Source organism: Pongo abelii, chromosome 4, assembly GCF_028885655.2.
Source record: "Pongo abelii isolate AG06213 chromosome 4, NHGRI_mPonAbe1-v2.0_pri, whole genome shotgun sequence".
In the NCBI taxonomy this organism is placed as follows: Eukaryota; Metazoa; Chordata; class Mammalia; order Primates; family Hominidae; genus Pongo; species Pongo abelii.
The window spans coordinates 15,645,966-15,672,291 of NC_071989.2; the positions used below are offsets into that span (position 1 = coordinate 15,645,966).

The 26,326-nt window shown below is 39.9% G+C and overlaps 1 long non-coding RNA gene across 1 annotated transcript in view; it reads right to left on the reverse strand.

Annotated features, from left to right (window-relative positions):
- Window positions 1–12,510, reverse strand: part of LOC134761482 (uncharacterized) — an 88,778-nt gene extending 76,268 nt beyond the window's left edge. The window contains exon 1 of the long non-coding RNA XR_010140152.1: window positions 12,364–12,510. This is a non-coding gene — a long non-coding RNA (uncharacterized LOC134761482). The remainder of the gene's footprint in view (window positions 1–12,363) is intronic.
- Between the last annotated feature and the right edge of the window lie 13,816 nt (window positions 12,511–26,326).

Here is a 26,326-nt window from a genome sequence, read left to right on the forward strand (position 1 = left end):
GGAAACATGTAATATGAGAAGAGAAAATTACTGAGGTCTACCTAGAAGTCACCAACAAGCTTGAGAAAGGAGAGGCAGGACAGAGTGGTACTTAACAGCAGGGGTGTTGTTTCATAAAAGACCAAGATTTGAGTCCCAACTCTGCCTCTTCTGAATGATTACCTTGTAAAACGTATTCAACCTCTTTAAGGATATTTTATCATTTAAAAAATGAACGTGTTGTTACTAGGTCTGACTCAAAGGGATATGGAAAGAATTAGAGAAATGATATTTAAGTCTAGAAGACATGTAGTATTTTACGTTAAAATGTTTAAAAATATTTTAAATCTCCAGTAAAATTGGAAAACAAGAGTTTAAAGGTGAGAATAAGAACAGGGAGACAGTCCTGCCTTGGAAGCTAGGAAATAAAATAATTTCAAAATAGAAGTCAGTAGTCATCTGTGCCAGATATTGCAACAAGGCTAATATAGTGAGGGATAAAAATTGTCTGTTGGGTTGAGGGATAGAAGGCCATTTTTTGCCTTTAGTGAAAGTGGTTTCTAATGTCTTCTGGGGCCAGTGGTTTGAACGTGGTTGGAGGGTAAAGAATTGCAAAGGGCAAGACAATTATTCTTTCAGGAATGTTGGTGCTGAAAGAGGAGGTGGATAGCTTGAGGGAGATGAAGTGTCAAAGAGAGAGCATTGTTTTTCCTCTAAGATGGTAAAAACTGTTTTCTATGTGTATAAGAGAGAATCCGTGAAGAAGAAAATGGTGAAGAAACAGGAAAGAAAAAATATTTGGATTGAAGCCCAGGAGACTGTTGAGGACATGAGGACTGGAGCATTTACCGCTTGGTGAGCTTTGAAGAGGACCTAAGTTAGCAGGGATGGAGAAATTATCTTGATTAGGTCATCTCTGTGTGTTGAGTTTCAGTTTTCATGGAGATGGGTGGTTATTGCCTAATGGGGTCAAGCAGATGGCTTCTATGAGTGGAGCTGGCCTGCCTGAGTGCATCTGCAGACATTATGTGAGTGGTAGGGCTTAGATGGAATTAGAGCGCTGAGGCTCCTCTGTCTCAGCTGGTTGTACCTTGTAAGAATATTGAGGCCAAAGTTGTGAGACATTCCAGTTTTTCAAAAGAAGCCAAAAGCTTGGATTTTATATGAAATATCCTGGTTTTATTTGGGTTCTCATTTAAAGGGAACAAAAAGCCAAGCCCAACAAAACCCACCTGCGTGCTAGACTTGGCCCATGGACCACTGGCTTGTAATTTCTACCACAAGAAGAGAGAATGCAGTGTTGGAGAAGATAGAGACTCTGAACTAGTCTCTGAACTAGTAAGGCAAATACAAAGACAGGGGCACATGGTCAGAGATCAGGAGACTATGAACTATCTGACTCATTTGTTGCTCTAAAGGTAGGTTTAATGGTTGCTGTGAATGAAGACATCAATAAAAATAATAAGAAAGCCAGTAACGTCTTTCATATTTTAAAGGTGCTTCCCTTCTAATCCCCACCTTGCCCTGACACGCATATGCTCAGCCATTCTTGCATGTGCTCCTGCCCTGACCACTCCAAACCCATCCAAGCATCTTCCTCCATTACCACTGGGATTCTTCATTTCTTCTCTGCTCCCCGGTACCAAAGCCCCAAGGCGAGGATGGGCAAAGGAGAGTGGTTTAAATTGGAAAGAAAAACAGCTTTCAATCCAATTTCATCCCCTTTCCCACCTTATCCTGACCTTAGACCTGTTGGAAAGGATGACATTTTCCTGTATTACAAAAGTAAGTTGCATTCCACTAATATTATAGTTTCCTTGGCTCCATCTGTAACCTGGCAAGCATGGAAGAAATGGAAGTTTACATATTGAAAAAAAAAACCTTCTAGATTAGCTCATGTTTTGTTTGGAAAATGTATGACTCTGCCTGGAGATAGTATAGTAATGCAGTTCCTTTATGGTGTTGGGGGATATTGTGACATTTCCTAAGCATAGTAGCCTCGTGGTTTCTTGGATGGTAAATGTCTAAAGGAAACTTGCAAAAAGTTGTTTTGTAAACTCAACAGAAACTTAAGATAAAAAATGTCATTTTTGGCTCTAACTGCAATAATTGCTGAGAGAGTACCACATGTGTATTTTTAAAAGGTTTCAGAAGAAAATATTTAATCATTACATGCTGAATTATATGTATAATTCTTTAGTAAAAAATGTTGTTTTCTCTTATTGTAGAATGTGGAATAAGAGAAGTGTTCATTTCTCTTCCTGTAGGTAAGTATAATTGTGGTAAACCTAGAGTAAGACTGATGGTATATATTGCCAGGAGCAAAGATATACACAATGGCTGGATGGCACCACCAGGGACCTTCAAAAGCTTTGTGCAAGAGGAAACTGCAGGTGTGCACTCACTGCTGTGCCCTTGGTGACTAGCTCGAAGTGTAGACTATGCAGAGGGCTCCCTAACCATTTTTAAAAGGAAGAAATGGGAGTTATGTGTGAGATACGTATTTTAGTTTGCATATAACTATTTTGTTACTTTACTTTTTAAAGTTTGAATTTTGCCTCAATTAGATTATATTCTTTATTAGGTTTTTATTTTAAATATATAGCATTGGTACTTCACTGTAGTAACTCAATAAATTTTTGGTGTGTCTACACAGCTCTTCCACATTGAACTAATTTGTTCTGATTTTTTCCACTTAGCTTCTAAAGTCCTTCAACACTGTGTAGATACAGTAAGGATGTATTTTCTAGGAAATTGAAGAGAAGTTTTTAGTCCCCATTGCAACTTTTTCAGTCTCTCTTCTGTAGAACACTAGTATGAGTCAAGATGTTAAAGAGGTCGGCCAAAAAAGTTTATGGTGGCCAAGTAAGTTTAGGAAAGGCAGCATTTTGGGACTACACATTTGGGAGAGCCTTTTTTTTCCTCCTCTAATGCAATTCAGCATTGAGAGCCGTGATATATATTAGTTTATTAAGGGCTCTGAAAAATCCTTCAATAAAATAAATCTATTCAGTTTTATTTATCAAAGCACGCCCAATTTTTTTGACCAGGGATCTATTTCTAGTGGTATTAAGTGTTCCATACAAAAAGCTTAGAAAATGTTGCCCTGCCCTATACTTATATAGTTGTGCTAATTCTTAATATATTATAAATCAAACTGAATGTATCATGAAAAAGAAATAAAACTAAAAGAAATTTGGACATCACTTTCTCTCTGATACTTGTAAGATTTTTCTTTATTTTTAGAAAATATACAATGAACTTTAAAGTGTATGAAATGTGTGCAGAGTAGTTAAATGACCTAACAGGGTTCTTTGGTTTCTTATGTATAATTTTCTAAGCCAAAAAGGACACTATGCTTGTTGGAAAGTGGAGAAATAGATACAGCTATCCACGTTATTGACCCTTTCATTTTGTCTGTAATACATTCAAAATTTCCAGGGCTACACTGCATTGTCTTCAGATATAATAAATTCTACTTTGAACGTGAAACGTACAACTCTCTCATATTGGCAGAAAATTGTCTCTTGACATGCTTATATGCCATAGAATCTGAAATGTTTTCGAGATGAGAGAAAATTTGATATTGTCTATGTTAACATGGTATGGACTGTGCTTTATAAGAAACTGAAATCCAGTTTCTATTAGGTTTACATACATCGTTCCACCCTTGGGGAAAGAAATATGTATAGTAAACATATGATCAGAGCTGTTGAGAACTGACAGGTCTTATTTAATTTATTTTAAAATCTGAAGGCATACTATATTTCTGAAGAGCCTGAGGCATCCACATTGTAAAAGTTGAGCAGCTAACCTGCAAAACAGATTAATATGTATGACTGGAATTTAGCATTCCATATTTTATTCCTACTTCACTCTTCGATGTATTCTGGAAGGCTGGTAATATTATTTTAGGTCTCACTTTTTTGTCATGGAAATGGGGATAACAGAGGGCAGGATATGGATGTGTAAGGCTGGTAGTGTCCTCCACAAGAAGAAATTTGGAAAACAAAACATTTTGACTGCATAGGCTCTGGAACTGACCTAGACAGCTTGGTTTCCTAAGCCTTGAAAAAAATTGAATTCAGGAAGATCAGGATTCTAATGTCTATGAAATGATGACTACATAGATAAGAAACGGCATCTACATGGACCAAGGGATAAGTATAATCAGGCACTATCACATTGATATCTTTTCTTGGTCAGTTCTGAGAAAAGCTGTTAAAAATGAATAACTGCTTGTGACATAAGAACAGGAGTACATCCACTATCAGTGTTTTACACAAAAAGAATAAATAGTGCTATAAGGGAGAGAGTTCTTTGGCTCATTCAATGCCTTTGGACATTGTTGAACATGAGTAGAACTTTGTGAAAATCAAAAATTCCATGGACAATTTAGATTCCAAGATGGTTATTCAAACTATCCAGAAAAAGCTTCCCCTGGTCAGTTCAGCAATAATTAAGTATATATATAAAGATCTTTGGCAGAAAATCTTTATTGGATTATGAAATTAAAATGATAGGTCTGGATAGCTAAGCCTACCCAGCCTCATTGTTGCCTGGGCTGGAGTACAATGGCACGATCTTGGCTCACTGCAACCTCCACCTCCCAGGTTCAAGCGATTCTCCTGCCTCAGCCTCCCAAGTAGCTGGGATTACAGGCATGGGCTACCACACCCGGCTAATTTTGTATTTTTAGTGGAGATGCGGTTTGTCCATGTTGGTCAGGCTGGTCTCGAACTCCCAAACTCAAGTGATCCCCTGCCTCAGCCTCCCAAAGTACTGGGATTACAGGCGTGAGCCACCACGCCTGGCCTTGTCTCTTCCCAGTCTTTATAAGCGGGAGTCTAAGGCTTTGAGAGTAACTCTTTAACAGAGAAGCCCCTCTAAGTTTTGTGACCCTTCCTGTTGACAAGGTTACAAAGTTCCTCTCCTTAGGTTATGATATTTGTCCAGAACAGAGTATTTGGTACTTCTGGAATGATGTGGTTACAGAGAAAGCCCTGTTGCATAGAATGCTCTGTGTTTCCCATACTGCTTCCTTTTCCTGGGAATACAGGAAGACCACATTCTCCTAAATCTCTTGCTGTGTAGTTGGGGCAATGAAACTGGCCACTGCTATGTGCATGTAAGTGATGTTTGCTACTTCCATATGTGGTGCTTTAAAACATCCCGGGGGAGCAGTTTGAATCCCTGAATTACCCACCCAGAGCTGCCCAAACTTCATTACATTTTGTGAGAGTAAAAACTTGACTTTTTTTTTTTTTGTATTATGTCACTGGTTTGTGGGTTTATCTGTTGCAATAACTAGTATTAATTACCCTGAGTAATAAACTCAGAAAACAATCAAATAAGCTGGCAACCAAGTACTTTCATTAAATTTTGTCCCATTAAATATTTTCATATTGGTCGATCTCATTAATAATGGGGCTAAAGTGTCCACAGGCCCCTCATACACTTACCAATAGTCTAGGAATGTGGTATCACATGGAAACAAGCATTAATAGTCTGAATAAACATGTCAAAGGGTGATGGGTTCTTATTTTGTTTATCTTAATGAAAATCTTATTCACAGACAGATTTTTATTTCAGTGTGGCTTAGATTCTTTTAGTCCATTGGCCTCAGGGCTTTTAAAAATGTACATTATAGGCTGAGTTCTGGGACTTCTGTCCCAGAGAAATGAGACTCTTGTGCAATTCAGGCAAGAATACTTAATTTTAAGTATTTATGGCTACTTAGAGTTTGCTGCTAGTGCTTTCTCAGATCTGTCTCGTGCCTCCATATCAATCCATATCAGCCCCACATAGAACCAAGCTATGTTACATTTCTGTTGAGTGATAGAAAAATGTAATTTGAGTCACAGAGGTATTCAAATATATGGATAATTTTCCTGCAGAATAAATAGACACTCTTGGGGACACTGGTTCCATTGGTTCCTACATTCAAATGACACCGTTTGAATGTAGGAACCAATGGATATGTCTGTCCAGCTGATGAGGTGAGGGAGGGAGTGGGCCATGTGGAATCAGCAATGGCCTTGGGACTGGAAAGTCTGCTGCCAAGTTCTTACCTGGCAACTACTGTTATGTGACCTTAATATTTATCAGGAATAACTTAGTGTTCGAGAAAGTCAGTGTTCTGATTTGTAAAATGGGGATAATAATATCTGGCCAGCTTCCTTCACATGATTGCTTTAAATTGTAAACAAGTTAATATACGTGAATGTGTTTGGCAAAATGTTATACCAGCCTATTCTTATGGTTAATTTAGGATTATTAGTTAGGAGTCTTGAGCCAAAGCTGGAAAAGCACAAATGTGCATGCCATTCACTTTTTGAATATAGACATCGTGAAGGAGCTATAAGGAGGGAGCAACTCTCACCCCATTCATCCACAATTGCTCAGTGTTTAGAGTTAAGAGGTTGAAGATCCCCTGCCTGCAGAACTTTGGCAATGGACTCCTGTGGATATGCTAACGTCAGAGAATAAAACAATATTTTCGCCTCTAGATTAGTTAGCCCTTTAAGATTAAGAAAATAGGCGGACTTCACTGGAGGGGCTTTTAAATAGGGGGAGAAAAAGCATCCCAGATACAGACAGAAATCATGTGACCCAGATCATAAAATTTCTCCTGAGCTGGATTTAATTAGAAATTGCTGGAACTATTTGGCATGCAAACAGCTGCTGTCAGATCTGCACAGCATTTCCCAGCCTTGGAACAGCTGTATATAGTTTTTCTTTCTCTTTCCAACTAGACCTATGTAGAAAACCTGTTATGTTCTGGCAAGAGTTTGGAGTTATTCTCATGAGCTAATCAGATCAGCTTAGACAATACGTGAAAAAGATTTGAGTGTTTTATATTTAAACAATCCTTTATCCTTATTTTGTTGAAACTTTCTCAGAATGTTTTCAGTGTGAGCTCGTGAATTTTTTTGAAGGGAAAATATTTCAAAGCACCCTGGAAGCTCTAGCAGTATTGCAGAGGGTCTGTTACACTTTGAGCCGGTACAATTTTAGTGCCCTTAAACTCATGTGAGCTGGAGGCACTCTTTAGCTCAGGCTTTTGGAATGTGCTACTAATTATAATCAGGTGAAGGGGCGAGGGATCTTTGAATTTTGTACTAAAGGGATAGACAATGCTTCTCATCTTGAACAGTCACCATGCAAATTAATTGTGGTGGTCACAAGGACAAGAAGAGGGTGAATATTTCTGTGTGGTCATCCCCACTACCAGGGGAAACATTAATTTCAAACACATGCTTCGCTGGTGATTAATAGTATTATATAGCCATGCCCAAGGGAGTACAGGGTGTGTGTGTGTGTGTGTGTGTGTGTGTATGTGTGTGCGAATGTGCGCATGTGTGTGCGTGCGTGCATGCACACACATAAAAGCTGTTCTGAAGAGTTCATGGGACTTTAAGATCTGCTATGGGAGTGGTTCCTACTAGGGAAATTCAAATCCTTTCCCCCAAAAGCAAGTCTAACAGTGGACAAAATGGTCAAAAACAACCATTTCACAGCACTCTAGAATCTGATCAAAAGCATGCAACTTACTGAGAAGGGCTTATTCATGAGAACTACTGGATCTTGGTTAAGAACAGAATGAACCTGTGGCTCTATTCCCAGGGCTATTTCTAGCCTCCCAACTCTGTCAGTGTAGTAGCTCAACCAGGGCAGGCAGAACATTCATAAAACCCTCCAGCTTAACTGTTCCTGCAGAAATGGTGTCTTCATCCTTTCAGGCTGCTATAATAGGCTAGGAGGTTTATAAACAACAGAAATTTATTTCTCATAGTTCTGGAGGCTGAGAAGATCAAGGACAAGGCACTGACAGATTCAGTGTCTTGTGAGGGCACACTTCCTGGTTCAGGGCCCTGAGGGTCCGCTTATTGGTAAAGAGGTTCATTTAATTGGGAGCATTGCCAGTTAAAGGGGCAACTTGGTGGTAAGTGAACAGGGAGGACCAGCAGCTCTGTTTGCCTGAGATTGTGAACCCATTTGGGGCAAACAGTATTCAGAAGAACAGGCAGAGAGTTAGCAGAGATTTCTAGGATGTAAGAGAGCTTTAAAGGCTTGCTAAACTCTGCCCTATGCTGGATTCTGCCGGCCATATGCATGCACAGCAGAGATCAAAGCAGCTCATGCCACCATGCCACACATCCTTGGCAGATGCATCCTGAATACAGGGGTGCAGGGTAGATGGGAGGGAGCCAGTCATTGGCCGCTTCATTGAAGATTATTCTATGCACCACTAAAAACTTTGAACTCAATCCAACAGCAGTGAAATGTCACTTGGATTTTGAAAGAATCACTGTAGTAGCCATGTGAAATGGGGAGAAGATGAGAAACTAAAGTTGTATTCCTCAAACTGTGATGCCTTGTCCTTGAATAATAAAACTGTATCAGGATCATCTAGAGAGCCTACCAAAATGCAAATTCCTGCGTTCCAGTTCAGACTTAATGAATTAGAAGCACAATTCAGCAGTTCAGGGGTTGGGCCCAGGAATGGACAATTTTTACAAACATGGCAGGTGATTGTGAGGCATCCTAGGCTGGAAGGTTAAAAACCAGGGAATTGAGAGGCAGAATGTTGGTCCAGGTGACGGAGGAGTTTGAAATTAGGAAGAAAAAAAGAATTGAAGTTTTTGAGCACAGAGGAAATATCGTAGTAGTTAAGTCGTTCTAACTGTAATGTGCAAAATATTTACACCTTTTGGCAGCTGCAGCTTCCATTTCGAGTGATAAAATATCATAGCTTATTTAGATGCAATTATGAATTATATATGTACCACACTAATTCCAATTTACAGTATATGGTCACTAAATTTAAAAATAAGAAATTATAATTACTAATCACTAACAATGTGACTATAATTTATCATACAAACAAAGGTATTTTGAGAGTTAAAAGGCAATGCTCAAGTAATTTTAATAATATGACTTTTTGAAGGATTTATGTACTGGGCTACAAATTAATTTCATTATACTTGTGGACCTATACATTCACAAAAATATTTTAACAAACAGAAATATATGAAGAATAAAGTAACATATAGTCATGTGAATTACACATGTTAAAGAAAACCTTCTTTAAACTACTCACCCAAAGATTAAAATAGTCTTTGGTTATTCCTGGAATATACCATAACTCAATCAGTTTCAAAGCATTCTGTAATACCATGTTACTGGTATTTTTCTGAATTTTAAAATTTCAATATAGTCTTATTTTTCTATAAAATTACATGTCATCTTATTTGAGGCTATATTTTATATGACCTTATACAACATGTATATGATAAATATATAAATGTTGACACAATCAATTGGCATTTCTTTGTATAGCATAATATTGTTAGTTTAGAAAACTCTCTCTCTTCAGGTGTTAGGGTATTTGGTAATTCAGACAAAATTGCTAAAAGTGAGAATCATCAGTTATAACTTTTTTCATAGTGAAGTATGTAAATATTTAAGCCCCAATATTTTCGTAAGTACTGTTCTCTTCCATTGAAAACATTTTTTTCCTAAAATGTATTTTTACAAGACAAAACATGTCAGATAAATTTTCTGTATTATTATTTTGAATGTTTCACTATATATAGATGCTTCAAAATCATAGACCTTCTGAATTTTACTCCATTTTGATGGAGAATACATATTTATTCAATCAAAAATAGGAGCTCCATCGAAATATGAAAATTTTGAAATCAAATTATGCTGACATTCAACTACAGAGGATCAAAATTAAACCATTGCAGGTGGTGACATCAGCAAGAAGTAGAACAGGAGGTCCAAGCCCTTGTCTCCTCAGAGAAACACTGATAAAAACAATGATATTTTGGCCAAAATACATGTATTTGAGCCAAAATGCCTGTATGTGAATTTCAGAATCCAATTAAGAAGTTGCATACCTCAGGTGAGCATATAACTAAGAAAAAACACCTTAAAACAGTTAGTAAGAACAGTTTCACTTCAACTGTGTCAGAACCCTCCTCCAAGCTGGCACAGCTCATTATTGAGGAAGATTCATTCAGCCTGCTATTTCTTCCTTGAGAGAAAGAGTGAGTGAAGTGTGCTTTTGATATCCCTAGCCTTTTGGGGTGTTCCCTGAGAGATTTACCCCTGTCTCCCTCACTCAGAGTGTTGAGGCAACTTTCATAGTTAGAACAGCTGGGGCACCTAACCACAGAGCAAAGGAGCAGGAGCTGTCAGCAGCCTGCATGGCAATGCAGAATTTGAAGAAGGTGCACAATCCCGAAACTACTCCTTCAGAAGGAATGGAGAGAAGTGAAGCTTGCACTTAACCTCCCAGCACTCCAGCAGTCTGACCTAGGGCCAAGGGGGCAGGCAGCTCTTAGCAGTGTGCCAGACATTGCAGGATTAAGAGAGGGTATACAATGTAGAGACTTCTTCTTTAAGAGAGAGAGAGAGAGAGGGAAATGAGGTTTGTACCTAATGTCCATGCGTTTCAGTGTACTCCCCTGGTGGCTCTCAGAAGCTGCCTAGGCTCTGTGGAAGGGAGAAAAGGCACATAGTGCTGAACCTTCTCTCTCAGGAAGGATGAAGAGGAGTGGAGCATGTACTTCCATGAAAAAATTTGAGAGGCTCCCGGAATCTTTAGCTAGGCTGATTGGTGCAAGTCTTTCCTTGATTAAACCAGTCTGTAAAGATTTGAAGAGGTGGCTGCTTCTTCAAATGCACAACACCAAGACAAAGCTAGAAGGAACACAAAACATCAGGGAAATATGACACTACCAAAGGAACAAAATAAATCTCATGTAACTGACCTTAAAGAAATGTAAATCTACAAACTTCCTGACAAAGGACTCAAAATAATTATCCTAAAGAAACTCAGTGAGTTACAAGAGAACTCAGATGGCTAATTAAAATCTGAAAAATGATACCTGAACAAAATTATAATATCAACAAGGAGAAATTATTAAAAAGAACCAAACAAAAATTCTTAAGCAGAAAAATACAATAACTAAATTTTAAAAATTCACTTGAGAACATCAACAGCAAATTTTATCAGAAGAAAGAATCACTGGGCTCAAAATCAGGTCATTTTAAATGACCCAGTCAGAGGAGCAAAAAGACAAAAGAATAAAACAGAGTTAAGAAAGCCTGTGGGGCTTATGGAGCATAATCAAGTGAACTAATATGTGCATCATGGTGATTCCAGAAGGAGAAGAGTGACAGAAAGCACCCTATGAGTTATTCAAAGAAATAACAGGGAAAACTTCCTAAATCTGGGGGAGGGAAATGGAAATCCAGACTCCATGTAACCTATAGTATTCCAAACGGGATGAATCTAAAGAAGTCTGCAATGATACAATGTGATCACTATATACCTATTATCCTGACAGCCATACACATTAGCATTTGCCCTAAGTTTTCATATTTTAATTAATTTAATATTTTTAATTTTATATTTTAATTAAAATGTATTTTATATATACATATGTGTGTGTGTATATATATATACACACATATATATAGGGCAAATGCTAATGTGTATGGGTGTCAGGATAATAGGTATATAGTGAATGCAGGGAAAGAAAGATCTATGATCACATTGTATGTGAGCTGGGTACTATTCTTAATAGCTAAGAAGAATATCCATTTTATCACTGAAAATTAAGCCATGGGCAGGGTTGAGAGCAAATGGTAAGAAACTTAACCAAGTTTCTGCATCCAGTAAGAAGAACCTATAAGTTTTATCCTAGAGCTAATGTTGTAAATCACGGTAGAATTTTACCTCTTATTTAAAGGATAACTTTTAATATGTGACAGAATGCATTTTGGTAAATGGCCACAATACTATTTCCCATCCATTTGCTCCTTTTATGTGTTTTGGAAACTCCGCCCATTGAGAGATGGTATCTCTGTTCCCTCCACTTGTATATGGGCAGACTTGCAATTGACAGCAAAAGTGACAGTATGTGATTTCTAGGTCAAAAAAATACATCTTCAGTCTGATTCTCTTGAGATTCTCTCCCTTGGAATTCTCTCTTTTGAAGCCCAGGCATGATATTGTGAGGAGGTCCAAGGGTGCCCCATGGAGAGGCCCGTATGGAAAGGAACTCACAGCACCAACTTGCCAGCCATGTGAGTGAGCTATTTAGGTGAAGTCATTCAGCGCCAGGTGAGCCACCTGGATAACGCTGCATAGGGCACTGTTGTCTCCATATTTGTCATGAAAATAAGTAATTGATATTTTCACCTTTTAAATTACAGGGTTGCTTCTTATGTAACAATAATGAACAGGAATAGGATGACTCTCTGTTTCTAAAGTCAAGTAATTGGCTCTATTCCTTCTTTCCCCTCTAGAAATGACATTTTCTGGCAGTTTGGTATGGTAGTCGGAAGAAAAGCAAGGGCCATCACCTGGTGGAGTATGTTTGGAATGTGTGAGCCTCTTCCACTGAAGAGTGCATTGTAGGGTCTGACAGCAGAGTTCCTCTCGCTCAATCATGCGAGGCCTGAGTCCAGGGATTTGGTGTCTTCCCCTTGTCCAGGGACTTGGTGTTTTCCCCTTAAGGCCTCTCCCAAAAGGTTAATACTGAAATGAAGGCCATAATCAGGTTATTAATTTAAGGCCTTAAAACAGTGCTTTTCAACTCTGTCACACATTTGACTCGCCTGGGGAGATTTAAAAAGTGCTGATGACTGGGTGCTGCTCCCATACCCAAATGATTCTGATATAATTGGTTTTGGGTGGGGTCTGGGGGTTACGATGTTTTAAAACTTCCCCAGGTGATTATAATATGCGTCCATGTATAAGGACCACTTGTTTAGTGCTTAAAAAGAGGATTCTAAAATGAGCAAAAGAGGAAATAAGGATTAATTGATGGAGATGAAAGAAAAGTGCCTGGAGCCTTTGCAGAGTAGTAGAATCCTCCATAGGCATGGAGCAGACACATCTGACAGCAATAACTTAACTGAAGCATACCCTGAGAGTGGCCTTGTGGTCTAAGAAGAATGTATGTTCAGAGTTCCCAGCTAAGGAATCTGGGAGTGGCCAACCCAGAGTTTCATTCCTTATCTATGAGGAGCATCTGAATCCCTAGCTCATCTTGTGAAATGCAGGCTGTACAGGGTATCTAGTCCTGTTGTTTTGGGTTAAATGAAAGTGGCCAGGCAGAGGTTGCCAGGGGGAGGGTGCTAAGTGAAAATGCTGTATAAATTACATGATTTTTACAAGTGGTTGTGGTTCTCCTGTCCAGCCTGCTGCCACTGAACTGCCCTGTATGTAAGTCTCCTCAGTAAACCCTGTGTCTTCTTGTTGGCTCCAGGTCTCTTCTTCATCCTCTAGAAGGTGGTACCATCTCTACCGAAGTTAATAGGGGTCTAGCATGACAACAAGCAAGGCAGCAGGGCCTGGTGTCTATTTGTGTGGTTCAAGTTGGTTTTCTGAAATGTCCCTGTGGTAGTCATTGGGACAACTCCCCTAAATCCAGTTATCCTCTCCTTCTGAGCTTATATAGATTGAATTTGGGGCCCTGTTATGCTTTAGTGGGGCCATGATACTAGTATTGGCCAATGGGGTGAGAACTGGAGCATTTATTTGCAGGTTTTGGATCCTCCAGAATGTTTTTTTTCCTTTCTGGCATGAACATAAGCAACATTTGAAATGTGGCTGTTCCATCAGCATGGATCACAAGCCATTATACAGAATCAAAAGTGACTACCAACCTCTGTCATTTATACAGTGTGAAGGAGAAATAAATCTTTGCTTCAGGCCACTAAGATTTTGGAATTGTTTGTTACTGAAGCATAACCCATAATATACTGACTAATACAGAATGCGAGCAAAATGAGCATGCATTTTTCTACAGAGAATGAAGAAGCAGAATTCCTATCCTTCTGCAGTCAAGTTATGCCCAAGATTCCTTTAAGGAAAACAAGAGAACAAAAAAAAGACAGAATTTTCAGTTCATGCTTCATGAATTAAAGCAGCATGCTTTAGCTTCAAGTCAGAGAACTGAGTATTTTATTTTATTTAGAAACCAGTATTTGGATCCTGGCAGTTTTCCCCTAAGGGTAAATTGGGTACTATGCCAAGTTCACACTCATGGAATTAATTGACTGCTCTACTTTCAACATAAGGTATCAAAGCTTTCCACATTAGTGACCCATGTAAAACAAACCTTACCACATGGTCTGTGGTTTTCAAGAAGTCTTCTATTAAATGAACTACTCAATATAAGTTTACTGCAGGGGTGGGAGGAAACGGAAAAATACATGCGCAGTTAGAATGGGCCTTTGTGTGTTTTCTTTCGTCTAATTTTATATCCAAGGGCATTTTTTCAAAACTTTTTGGTATTCAAAAGTCAACATTATTGGCAGAATTTATTTTAGTCACAGGCTTATTCCTAGAGCTGGAACACAGAAGAAACTAATTCTTTTAAAAATAAAGCCTACATGTAGAATCCCCATTGTTTGTGCATTTTTGATCTGTTTACTGAACTTTTGATGGCTCTCTTTGCCATGTAAATTCTTAAGGTTGCCTTCAGGCCCAGCCTGCTTCTTAAAGATTCATTCTGTGTCTATTTCCTGTTCAGTTATTTTCTGGGGTCCTCTCTTTCAGGACTGCCTTTGGAGAAGCTTCACATTCATTCCTGAAGACAGATGCACAGCTATGGCAGAATATCTTGTGGTGTTTACATCTGCATTTTCTACCCAATATTTCCTTTTTTTTTTCCCTTTTACATTAAAGAAGGCTCACGGACAGGACTAAGAGCAGGAAAAACCTATGATCTCTGACATTTAGTGGTTAAGTAAACAAGAGGGGTATGGTGTTCAGACAAAATGTTTGACCAGAAGCAGGAGGGAAAATGAAGCTTCTCTGTAAACCTACAAAACTACAAAAGATGTCCCTGATTGGAGGAAAGAAGAAAAGGGGAGACTCTTAAAATATAGTGAATTAATAGAAAATTTGAGGTCTAGTAATGGCAACAGATCAGGAGATGATTTTTGTTGAAAAGACAGTTCATTATTCATAGTTTTTCCCAAAGGGAAGTAGGGGGCCCAAACAGGGCACGGTTGATCAGGGGCAGAGAGATGGGGGGAAATGGGGCAAGAGGTTTTATTATGGTTTCTAATGAAGAAACAGGCTAAGCAGGGTAAGCTGGTTTAGGATGGCTAGTTTGAATAATTTTAGCAGGCTCTGGGGCATAAGGGCTGTCTCTGGTGGTCCAGCACTTGGTTCTGGGGTGACTAGGACCAGTGGACAGTGGTCCAGAGTATAAGAGGCCAGCCCAGTAAGAAAGGTGGTTGGGATATGGGCTCCTTATTGGTTGATTTGTATTTCACAAAGCATACCTATGGGCAAGTTGCTTACTGTCTGTAGGTATTGGCTAACCCTGGGAGGAGCAGGGCTAGTAGGACCCCAGATATGACAGCATCAGATACAAAAAATAAAAGCCATTGTTATTACAAGAAGGGTTTTTCTCTCTAATTTTTTGTATCAATAAGACCTAACACAGATATGCAACGCCCCAGAGCAGAAAGAGCTGCATTAGTTACGTATTGCTGTGTCAAAAATTAACCCAAGACTTAGCAGCTCAAACAAACAAAGATTTATGATATCACAGTTTTAGTGGGTCAGGATCTAAATTCGCTTTAACTGGATCCTTTGCTCAAGGCCTCTCACAAAGCCTCTATCAAGATGTTGGTCATGGCTGCAGTCATCTCGCACCTTGGCTGGGGAATGATCTGCCGCCAAGCTCATTCACGTGATCACTAGAAGGGTTCAGCTCCCTTGGGCTGTTGGATTGAGAGTTCCTTTCTTGCCATGTGGGTGTCTCCCTAGGTCAGCTCACAACATAGTGCTGGTTTCCATCAGTGAGCAAGCAAGAGAGCAAGAGAGGGAGAGTAAGATGGAAGCCAGCATTTTCTGTAACCTAATGTCAGAAGTGACAGCCCATCACTTTTGCCGTATCATGTCTGTTAGAAGTATCAGTAGATCCTTCCCATAGGCAAAGAGAGCATGGATACCAGGCTGCCTCCCACATGGACTAGGGTTTAATTTCTTGGCATTTTATCAGGGAAGTATAGATCCCATGCAGCCTGTCTGCATCAGGACATAAACAAACTTGGAAAGATGCCACTACCCAAGCATGGGACACAAAGTCCCAGTCCCCAGGCCTGATTGCTCACACAAGCCAAAATTATGCATATTTCAGAGAACACCTGAGTGACTTAATAATTAGACGCCTCTCCCTTCCTCCCAAAATATGTCAACCTCTTGAAACTTGGAGATGACATGAGGACTGAGGAGGTGATTCACTAAGATGACCAAATGTGGACACCAGGATACATTTGAGAGTACTTATAATGATACGGTTTGGCTGTATTCCCACCCAAATCACATCTTGAATTATAGCTCCCATAATCCCCATGTGTCATGGGAGGGAGCTGGTGGTAGTTAATCGAATAATGGGGGTGCGTTTTTCCTGTGCTGTTCTCGCGATAGTAAATAAGTCTCAGGAGATCTGATGGTTTTATAAAAGGTAGTTCCCTGCACAAGCTCTCTTGTCTGCCACCATGTAAGATGTGGAGCCTTTGCTCCTCTTTCACTTTCCGCCATGATTTTGAAGCCTGCCCAGTCATGTGGAACTGCGAGTCCATTAAACCTCTCTTTCTTTATAAATTACCCAGTCTTGGGTATTTCTTAATAGCAGTATGGAAATGGACCAATACATATAATTATGCTAGGATAAGCTAGGACTGTCCCAGGCAAACCAGGACTTGGGATCACCCCAGGACTAACTTGAAGGAAGATGAATTTGTTTCTGCCATCCTGCTAAGGGAGGTCCAAAATGGAAATTAAGTTGAGATGTAGAAAATAAAGTTCTGAACTGCAAGCATACCTGCCATGCAATTCCTTCCCTTTGTAAGGGTTTCATTACTAATCCTTACTGGGAAATATTTGTTGGGAGAAGATGTTGAGAAAGTTGCAAATGTGCCAATATCACATTTGATCACATTAATCACAATAATCACACTTGATCATCCCAGCCATGGTCTGTAGTCCAATCCCTTGCCAGGTAATATCTTTATATCCACAATGCCTGAGTGCATAGTCATCCCATTCCTTTCTCACTCTAGCTCTGCAGTCCCTAGGTTATACAAATGCTTCTTAAGGTGGAGTCAGGTCAGATCAGGACCATTGAGGAGTCTGCATACCCTCCCAGCCATATAGGGAGTATGGTTGTATCAGGCAGAAAGCTTTGGTTCTCCTTGCTGGTTAGCGCTGCTAGCACCAGAATCATGCTACAAATCCTTCTAAATCCTTTTCCTTAAGGAGAGGTATTTCATCACCAGGTGCAAACAATGAGTCTATCACAATGCAGACAATAACATAACATCTTTCATTTGCATGTATGTATGTTTAAGACTTTTAAACTGTCCAATCTATAAGAATGAGCAGATGGCGGGTTAAAGGTGAACACAGGTGTGTGCTTAATACAATTTCATGATTTCATTAGCAAATCATCTCAGTCGTCACTCCCAGTACACTTCTTTGGGTAAGAAACAAATACTCGTGATTAGTAGTTGTTTGATATGAAAATCCTTTTCAGGGACTTTCATGTTTACGGTTTGCAGATGTGAGACACTTGTATTTTGCACCAATATATATTTTTAAATCCAAGATGTGATATAAAATAAACTAACTTGTTGAAAATCCAAAGGATTTTTTAAATCTAGAGTTTATTCTGTTTTTTTCTTTTTATTATTATTATTATTATTATTATACTTTAAGTTTTAGGGTACATGTGCACAATGTGCAGGTTAGTTACATATGTATACATGTGCCATGCTGGTGTGCTGCACCCATTAACTTGCCATTTAGCATTAGGTATATCTCCTAATGCTATCCCTCCCCCCTCCCCCAACCCCACAACAGTCCCCAGAGTGTGATATTCCCCTTCCTGTGTCCATGTGTTCTCATTGTTCAATTCCCATCTATGAGTGAGAACATGCGGTGTTTGGTTTTTTGTCCTTGTGATAGTTTACTGAGAATGATGATTTCCAATTTCATCCATGTCCCTACAAAGGACATGAACTCATCATTTTTTATGGCTGCATAGTATTCCATGGTGTATATGTGCCATATTTTCTTAATCCAGTCTATCATTGTTGGACATTTGGGTTGGTTCCAAGTCTTTGCTATTGTGAATAGTGCCGCAATAAACAAACATGTGCATGTGTCTTTATAGCAGCATGATTTATAGTCCTTTGGGTATATACCCAGTAATGGGATGGCTGGGTCAAATGGTATTTCTAGTTCTAGATCCCTGAGGAATCACCACACTGACTTCCACAATGGTTGAACTAGTTTACAGTCCCACAAACAGTGTAAAAGTGTTCCTATTTCTCCACATCCTCTCCAGCACCTGTTGTTTCCTGACTTTTTAATGATTGCCATTCTAACTGGTGTGAGATGGTATCTCATTTTGGTTTTGATTTGCATTTCTCTGATGGCCAGTGATGATGAGCATTTTTTCATGTGTCTTCTGGCTACATAAATGTCTTCTTTTGAGAAGTGTCTGTTCATGTCCTTCGCCCACTTTTTGATGGGGTTATTTGTTTTTTTCTTGTAAATTTGTTTGAGTTCTTTGTAGATTCTGGATATTAGCCCTTTGTCAGATGAGTAGATTGCAAAAATTTTCCCCCATTCTGTAGGTTGCCTGTTCACTCTGACAGTAGTTTCTTTTGCTTTGCAGAAGCTCTTTAGTTTAATGAGATCCCATTTGTCAATTTTGGCTTTTGTTGCCATTGCTTTTGGTGTTTTAGACATGAAGTCCTTGCCCATGCCTATGTCCTGAATGGTAATGCCTAGGTTTTCTTCTAGTGTTTCTATGGTTTTGGGTCTAACGTTTAAGTCTTTAATCCATCTTGAATTGATTTTTGTATAAGGTGTAAGGAAGGGATTCAGTTTCAGCTTTCTACATACGGCTAGCCAGTTTTCCCAGCACCATATATTAAATAGGGAATCCTTTCCCCATTTCTTGTTTTTGTCACGTTTGTCAAAGATCAGATAGTTGTAGATATGCGGCGTTATTTCTGAGGGCTCTGTTCTGTTCCATTGATCTATATCTCTGTTTTGGTACCAGTACCATGCTGTTTCGGTTACTGTAGCCTTGTAGTATAGTTTGAAGTCAGGTAGCATGATGCCTCCAGCTTTGTTCTTTTGGCTTAGGATTGACTTGGCGATGCGGGCTCTTTTTTGGTTCCATATGAACTTTAAAGTAGTTTTTTCCAATTCTGTGAAGAAAGTCATTGGTAGCTTGATGGGGATGGCTTTTAATCTATAAATTACCTTGGGCAGTATGGCCATTTTCACGATATTGATTCTTCCTACCCATGAGCATGGAATGTTCTTCCATTTGATTGTATCCTCTTTTATTTCATTGAGCAGTGGTTTATAGTTCTCCTTGAAGAGATCCTTCATGTCCCTTGTAAGTTGGATTCCTAGGTATTTTATTCTCTTTGAAGCAATTGTGAATGGGAGTTCACTCATGATTTGGCTCTGTGTTTGTCTGTTATTGGTGTATAAGAATGCTTGTGATTTTTGTACATTGATTTTGTATCCTGAGACTTTGCTGAAGTTGCTTATCAGCTTAAGGAGATTTTGGGCTGAGACGATGGGGTTTTCTAGATATACAATCATGTCGTCTGCAAACAGGGACAATTTGATTTCCTCTTTTCCTAATTGAATACTCTTTATTTCCTTCTCCTGCCTAATTGCCCTGGCCAGAACTTCCAATACTATGTTGAATAGGAATGGTGAGAGAGGGCATCCCTGTCTTATGCCAGTTTTCAAAGGGAATGCTTCCAGTTTTTGCCCATTCAGTATGATATTGGCTTTGGGTTTGTCATAGATAGCTGTTATTATTTTGAGATATGTCCCATCAATACCTAATTTTTTGAGAGTTTTTAGCATGAAGGTTGTTGAATTTTGTCAAAGGCCTTTTCTGCATCTATTGAGATAATCATGTGGTTTTTGTCTTTGGTTCTGTTCATATGCTGGATTACATTTATTGATTTGCATATATTGAACCAGCCTTGCATCCCAGGGATGAAGCCCACTTGATCATGGTGGATAAGCTTTTTGATGTGCTGCTGGATTCTGTTTGCCAGTATTTTATTGAGGATTTTTGCATCAATGTTCATCAAGGATATTGGTCTAAAATTCTCTTTTTTGGTTGTGTCTCTGCCTGGCTTTGGTATCAGGATGATGCTGGCCTCATAAAATGAGTTAGGGAGGATTCCCTCTTTTTCTGTTGATTGGAATAGTTTCAGAAGGAATGGTACCAGTTCCTCCTTGTACCTCTGGTAGAATTAGGCTGTGAATCCATCTGGTCCTGGACTCTTTTTGGTTGGTAAACTATTGATTATTGCCACAATTTCAGCTCCTGTTATTGGTCTATTCAGAGATTCAACTTCTTGCTGGTTTAGTCTTGGGAGAGTGTATGTGTCGAGGAATTTATCCATTTCTTCTAGATTTTCTAGTTTATTTGTGTAGAGGTGTTTGTAGTATTCTATGATGGTAGTTTGTATTACTGTGGGTTTGGTGGTGATATCCCCTTTATCATTTTTTATTGCGTCTATTTGATTCTTCTCTCTTTTTCTCTTTATTAGTCTTGCTAGTGGTCTATCAATTTTGTTGATCCTTTCAAAAAACCAGCTCCTGGATTCATTAATTTTTTGAAGGGTTTTTTGTGTCTCTATTTCCTTCAGTTCTGCTCTGATTTTAGTTGTTTCTTGCCTTCTGCTAGCTTTTGAATGTGTTTGCTCTTGCTTTTCTAGTTCTTTTAATTGTGATGTTAGGGTGTCAATTTTGGATATTTCCTGCTTTCTCTTGTGGGCATTTAGTGCTATAAATTTCCCTCTACACACTGCTTTGAATGTGTCCCAGAGATTCTGGTACGTTGTGTCTTTGTTCCCGTTGGTTTCAAAGAACATCTTTATTTCTGCCTTCATTTAGTTATGTACCCAGTAGTCATTCAGGAGCATGTTGTTCAGTTTCCATGTAGTTGAGTGGTTTTGAGTGAGATTCTTAATCTTAAGTTGTAGTTTGATTGCACTGTGGTCTGAGAGACAGTTTGTTATAATTTCTGTTCTTTTACATTTGCTGAGGAGAGCTTTACTTCCTAGTATGTGGTCAATTTTGGAATAGGTGTGGTGTGGTGCTGAAAAAAATGTATATTCTGTTGATTTGGGGTAGACAGTTCTGTAGATGTTATTAGGTCTGCTTGGTGCAGAGCTGAGTTCAATTCCTTGGTATCCTTGTTAACTTTCTGTCTCGTTGATCTGTCTAATGTTGACAGTGGGGTGTTAAAGTCTCCCATTATTATTGTGTGGGAGTCTAAGTCTCTTTGTAGGTCACTGAGGACTTGCTTTATGAATCTGGGTGCTCCTGTATTGGGTGCATATATATTTAGGATAGTTAGCTCTTCTTGTTGAATTGATCCCTTTATCATTATGTAATGGCCTTTGTCTCTTTTGATCTTTGTTGGTTTAAAGTCTGTTGTATCAGAGACTAGGATTGCAACCCCTGCCTTTTTTTGTTTTCTATTTGCTTAGTAGATCTTCCTCCATCCTTTTATTTTGAGCCTATGTGTGTCTCTGCACGTGAGATGGGTTTCCTGAATACAGCACACTGATGGGTCTTGAGTCTTTATCCAATTTGCCAGTCTGTGTCTTTTAATTGGAGCATTTAGTCCATTTACATTTAAAATTAATATTGTTATGTGTGAATTTGATCCTGTCATTATGATGTTAGCTGGTTATTTTGCTCGTTAGTTGATGCAGTTTCTTCCTAGTCTCGATGGTCTTTACATTTTGGCATGATTTTGCAGCGGCTGGTACCAATTGTGCCTTTCCATGTTTAGTGCTTCCTTCAGGAGCTCTTTTAGGGCAGGCCTGGTGGTGACAAAATCCCTCAGCATTTGCTTATCTGTAAAGTATTTTATTTCTCCTTCACTTATGAAGCTTAGTTTGGCTGGATATGAAATTCTGGGTTGAAAATTCTTTTCTTTAAGAATGTTGAATATTGGCCCCCACTCTCTTCTGGCTGGTAGAGTTTCTGCCGAGAGATCCGCTGTTAGTCTGATGGGCTTCCCTTTGTGGGTAACCCGACCTTTCTCTCTGGCTGCCCTTAATATTTTTTCCTTCATTTCAACTTTGGTGAATCTGACAATTATGTGTCTTGGAGTTGCCCTTCTCGAGGAGTATCTTTGTGGTGTTCTCTGTATTTCCTGAATCTGAATGTTGGCCTGCCTTGCTAGATTGGGGAAGTTCTCCTGGATAATATCCTGCAGAGTGTTTTCCAACTTGTTTCCATTCTCCCCGTCACTTTCAGGTACACTGATCAGATGCAGATTTTGTCTTTTCACATAGTCCCATATTTCTTGGAGGCTTTGTTCGTTTCTTTTTATTCTTTTGTCTCTAAACTTCCCTTCTTGCTTCATTTCATTCATTTCATCTTCCATCACTGATACCGTTTCTTCCAGTTGGTTGCATCAGCTCCTGAGGCCTCTGCATTCTTCACGTAGTTCTCGAGCCTTGGCTTTCAGCTCCATCAGCTCCTTTAAGCACTTCTCTGTATTGGTTATTCTACTTATACATTCGTCTAAATTTTTTTGAAAGTTTTCGACTTCTTTGCCTTTGGTTTGAATTTCCTCCTGTAGCTCGGAGTAGTTTGATCATCTGAAGCCTTCTTCTCTCAACTCGTTAAAGTCATTCTCCTTCCAGCTTTGTTCCGTTGCTGGTGAGGAACTGCGTTCCTTTGGAGGAGGAGAGGCACTCTGCTTTTTAGAGTTTCCAGTTTTTCTGCTCTGTTTTTTCCCCATCTTTGTGGTTTTAACTACTTTTGGTCTTTGATGACGGTGTTGTACAGATGGGATTTTGGTATGGATGTCCTTTCTGTTTGTTAGTTTTCCTTCTAACAGACAGGACCCTCAGCTGCAGGTCTGTTGGAGTTTGCTAGAGGTCCACTCCAGACCCTGTTTGCCTGGGTATCAGCAGCTGTGTCTGCAGAACCATGGATTTTCGTGGTCTGAGAATGCTGCTGTCTGATGGTTCCTCTGGAAGTTTTGTCTCAGAGGAGTACCCGGCCGTGTGAGGTGTCAGTCTGCCCCTACTGGGGGGTGCCTCCCAGTTAGGCTGCTCGGGGGTCAGGGGTCAGGGACCCACTTGAGGAGGCAGTCTGCCTGTTCTCAGATCTCCAGCTGCGTGCTGCTCTCTTCAAAGCTGTCAGACAGCGACATTTAAGTCTGCAGAGGTTACTGTTGTCTTTTTGTTTGTCTGTGCCCTGCCCCCAGAGGTGGAGCCTACAGAGGCAGGCAGGCCTCCTTGAGCTGTGGTGGGCTCCACCCAGTTCGAGCTTTGTTTACCTAAGCAAGCCTGGGCAATGGCGGGTGCCCCTTCCCCAACCTCGCTGCTGCCTTGCAGTTTGATCTCAGACTGCTGTGCTAGCAATCAGCGAGACTCCGTGGGCGTAGGACCCTCTGAGCCCAGTGCGGGATATAATCTCCTGGTGCGCTGTTTCCTAAGCCCGTTGGAAAAGCGCAGTATTCGGGTGGGAGTGGCCCGATTTTCCAGGTGCTGTCTGTCACCCCTTTCCTTGACCAGGAAAGGGAACTCCCTGACCCCTTGCACTTCCCGAGTGAGGCAATGCCTCACCCTGCTTCGGCTGGCGCGTGGTGTGCTGCACCCACTGTCCTGCGCTCACTGTCTGGCACTCCCTAGTGAGATGAACCCGGTACCTCAGATAGAAATGCAGAAATCACCCATCTTCTGCGTTGCTCAGGCTGGGAGCTGTAGACCGGAGCTGTTCCTATTTGGCCATCTTGGCTCCTCCCTCCGTATTCTGTTTTTTTCTAATACCAGGAGGAATTAGAATCTCCGTTAGTGTTTTTGCATATCTTAATTTTTTTTTTTTTTTTTTTCTGAGATGGAGTCTCATTCTGTTGCCCAGGCTGGAGTGCAGTGGCATGATCTCAGCTCACTGCAAGCTCCGCCTCCTGGGTTCACACCATTTTTCTGCCTCAGCCTCCCAAGTAACTGGGACTACAGGTGTCCATGACCACACCCAGCTAATTTTTTGTATTTTTAGTAGAGACGGGGTTTCACCGTGTTAGCCAGGATGGTCTCGATCTCCTGACTTCGTGATCCGCCCCCCTTGGCCTCCCAAAGTACTGAGATTACAGGCGTGAGCCACCGTGCCCAGCCTGCATACCTCTTTTCTAATCTTCAGTCTCACCAGGAAAGTCCCTGCATCTTCTATTGTTTCTTTTCATAAAGATGACATAGTGATAATATTTGCTGGGAGATTTGTGACTGTCCACTATGACTGACATTAATAGACTAGTTTTCTCAATTATTACTTTACTTTTATATTACATCCCATTTCAGGGTTTCCTGTGGACATGCTTTTTACACAGCACTAAATCTGCAGAGTTTGTATAAGCTTGTGTCTTTAAACTCTTGACAATTCTGGAGATATTCAATATTTGCTATAAAGATCCTGAGAGGGGAATGATGCTAAGCATTTTTATGTATTTTTGAGTAGCAGAATTCATAGAGTTTGAGTGCATTTCTTTAAAAGAAATTAATTATCTCCATTAGCTAGGATGTATAAAATATGGATATTCTGTTTGGTCTTTCATAAAATATTATAAATAGAGAACATGTAAAGCATTATTTTCTGTCTGACTGAAGTTGGTGCCAGGAGTAGCTTCAGAAAACAGTCCTCAAAATGTGTTTCTGAGATTGAGTTGCTGATAATATTGGATGAGTACTTGAATAACCTTGTTGTTGGGGGAAATAGGACACCAGTAATCCATGGCATGCAGTTCTATGGTAATAATTCAAATTATTACCAGTGGTAGCACGGGATGAAATATACATGTGGGGTAGGACATTGGGAGATCAAGTGGCTGTGGCATTTAGGCACTATGGCAGCCATAGTAATTACAAAGGTTGCAGTCACACCTGGTATGACAGAATCGCATTGTTTCATATCCCTTCACTAACCTGCCCCTCCCTCTGGGATGGAGTATATTTCCCATCCCCACTGACTTTTGACTTGGCCACATGTCTTGCTTTGGCCAGTGAAAACTTAGCAAATGAGAGGTAAACAGAGATATTTCTATAGTTTGAATGTGTCCTCAAATTTTATGTGTTGAAAACTTAATCTCTGAAATCATATGTTGACTGGAGGTGGGGCCTGTAGGAGGTAATTACAATTAGATATTTTGGTAATTAGAATTAGTCACAAGGATGGGTCTCCATGATGGGACTGGCTTTATAAGAAGAAGAAGGGAGACCTGAGCTGATGTACCTGCTTGTTCCCTTTCACCATGTGATGCCTTCTGCCACATTATGAAGCAGTAAGAAGGCCCTCACCAGAAGCCAAGCAGATGCAGATGTCATGCTCTTGGACTTCCCAGCCTCCAGGGCTATGAACCAAAATAAATGACCTTTCCTTTAAAAATTACCCAGTCTGTTGTATTTTGTTATAGCAACAGGAAATAGACTAAAATAGTTATTAAATAAATTGTGCAGTATAGCTCACATCTGCACCACCAAGATTTAGAAGAGCTTGTCCCTGCTAGCTACTGATTCTTCAGCCTGGTTCTCAGGATAAGACAATTGGGACAGATATGAGCCTCAGCTAAGGCCAAACACAGCTGAACTTCAGCCCAAACCAAGGTCACTTCAGCCAATCCTCAGACCTGTAGGTGACAAAAGTAAATGCTCTGGTATAAGCCATTGAGTTTGGGGGGTTGGATTGTTACAGGGCATTAGTTGACAACTGACTATCACACCTGGCTTCTTCTTATTGCACTACATATACAAAAAATATCTGTTTAAGAACATGCATGGAGAACCAGAAGCCCCCAGTGATAGTTTTTAAGTAGTCTTTTATCTCCTGCAGACTCAGGGCAGATATAGTGAGCATCAAGCTGTGGTTTGAATGCTTGTGTTCCCCTAACATTCTTATGTTGGAATCTAAACCTCCAAGATGATGGCATTAGGAGGTGGCATTTTCAGAAGGTGATTAGATCATGATGGCAAAGCCGTCATGAATGGGATTAATGACCTAATTCCACTTAAATAAGTGACCCCAGAGACCTCCCTTGCTCTTTCCACCATATGAAGACACGGGAAGAAGTTGATAGCCTGCAACCTGTAAGAGACCCCTTGCCAGAACCTAACCATGGTGGCATCCAGATTTTAAAGCATCTAGAACTATGAGAAATAAATTTCTGTTTTTTTTTGTAAGCTATTCAGTCTATGATACTTTCTTATAACAGTTCAATGGACTAAGAGTCTG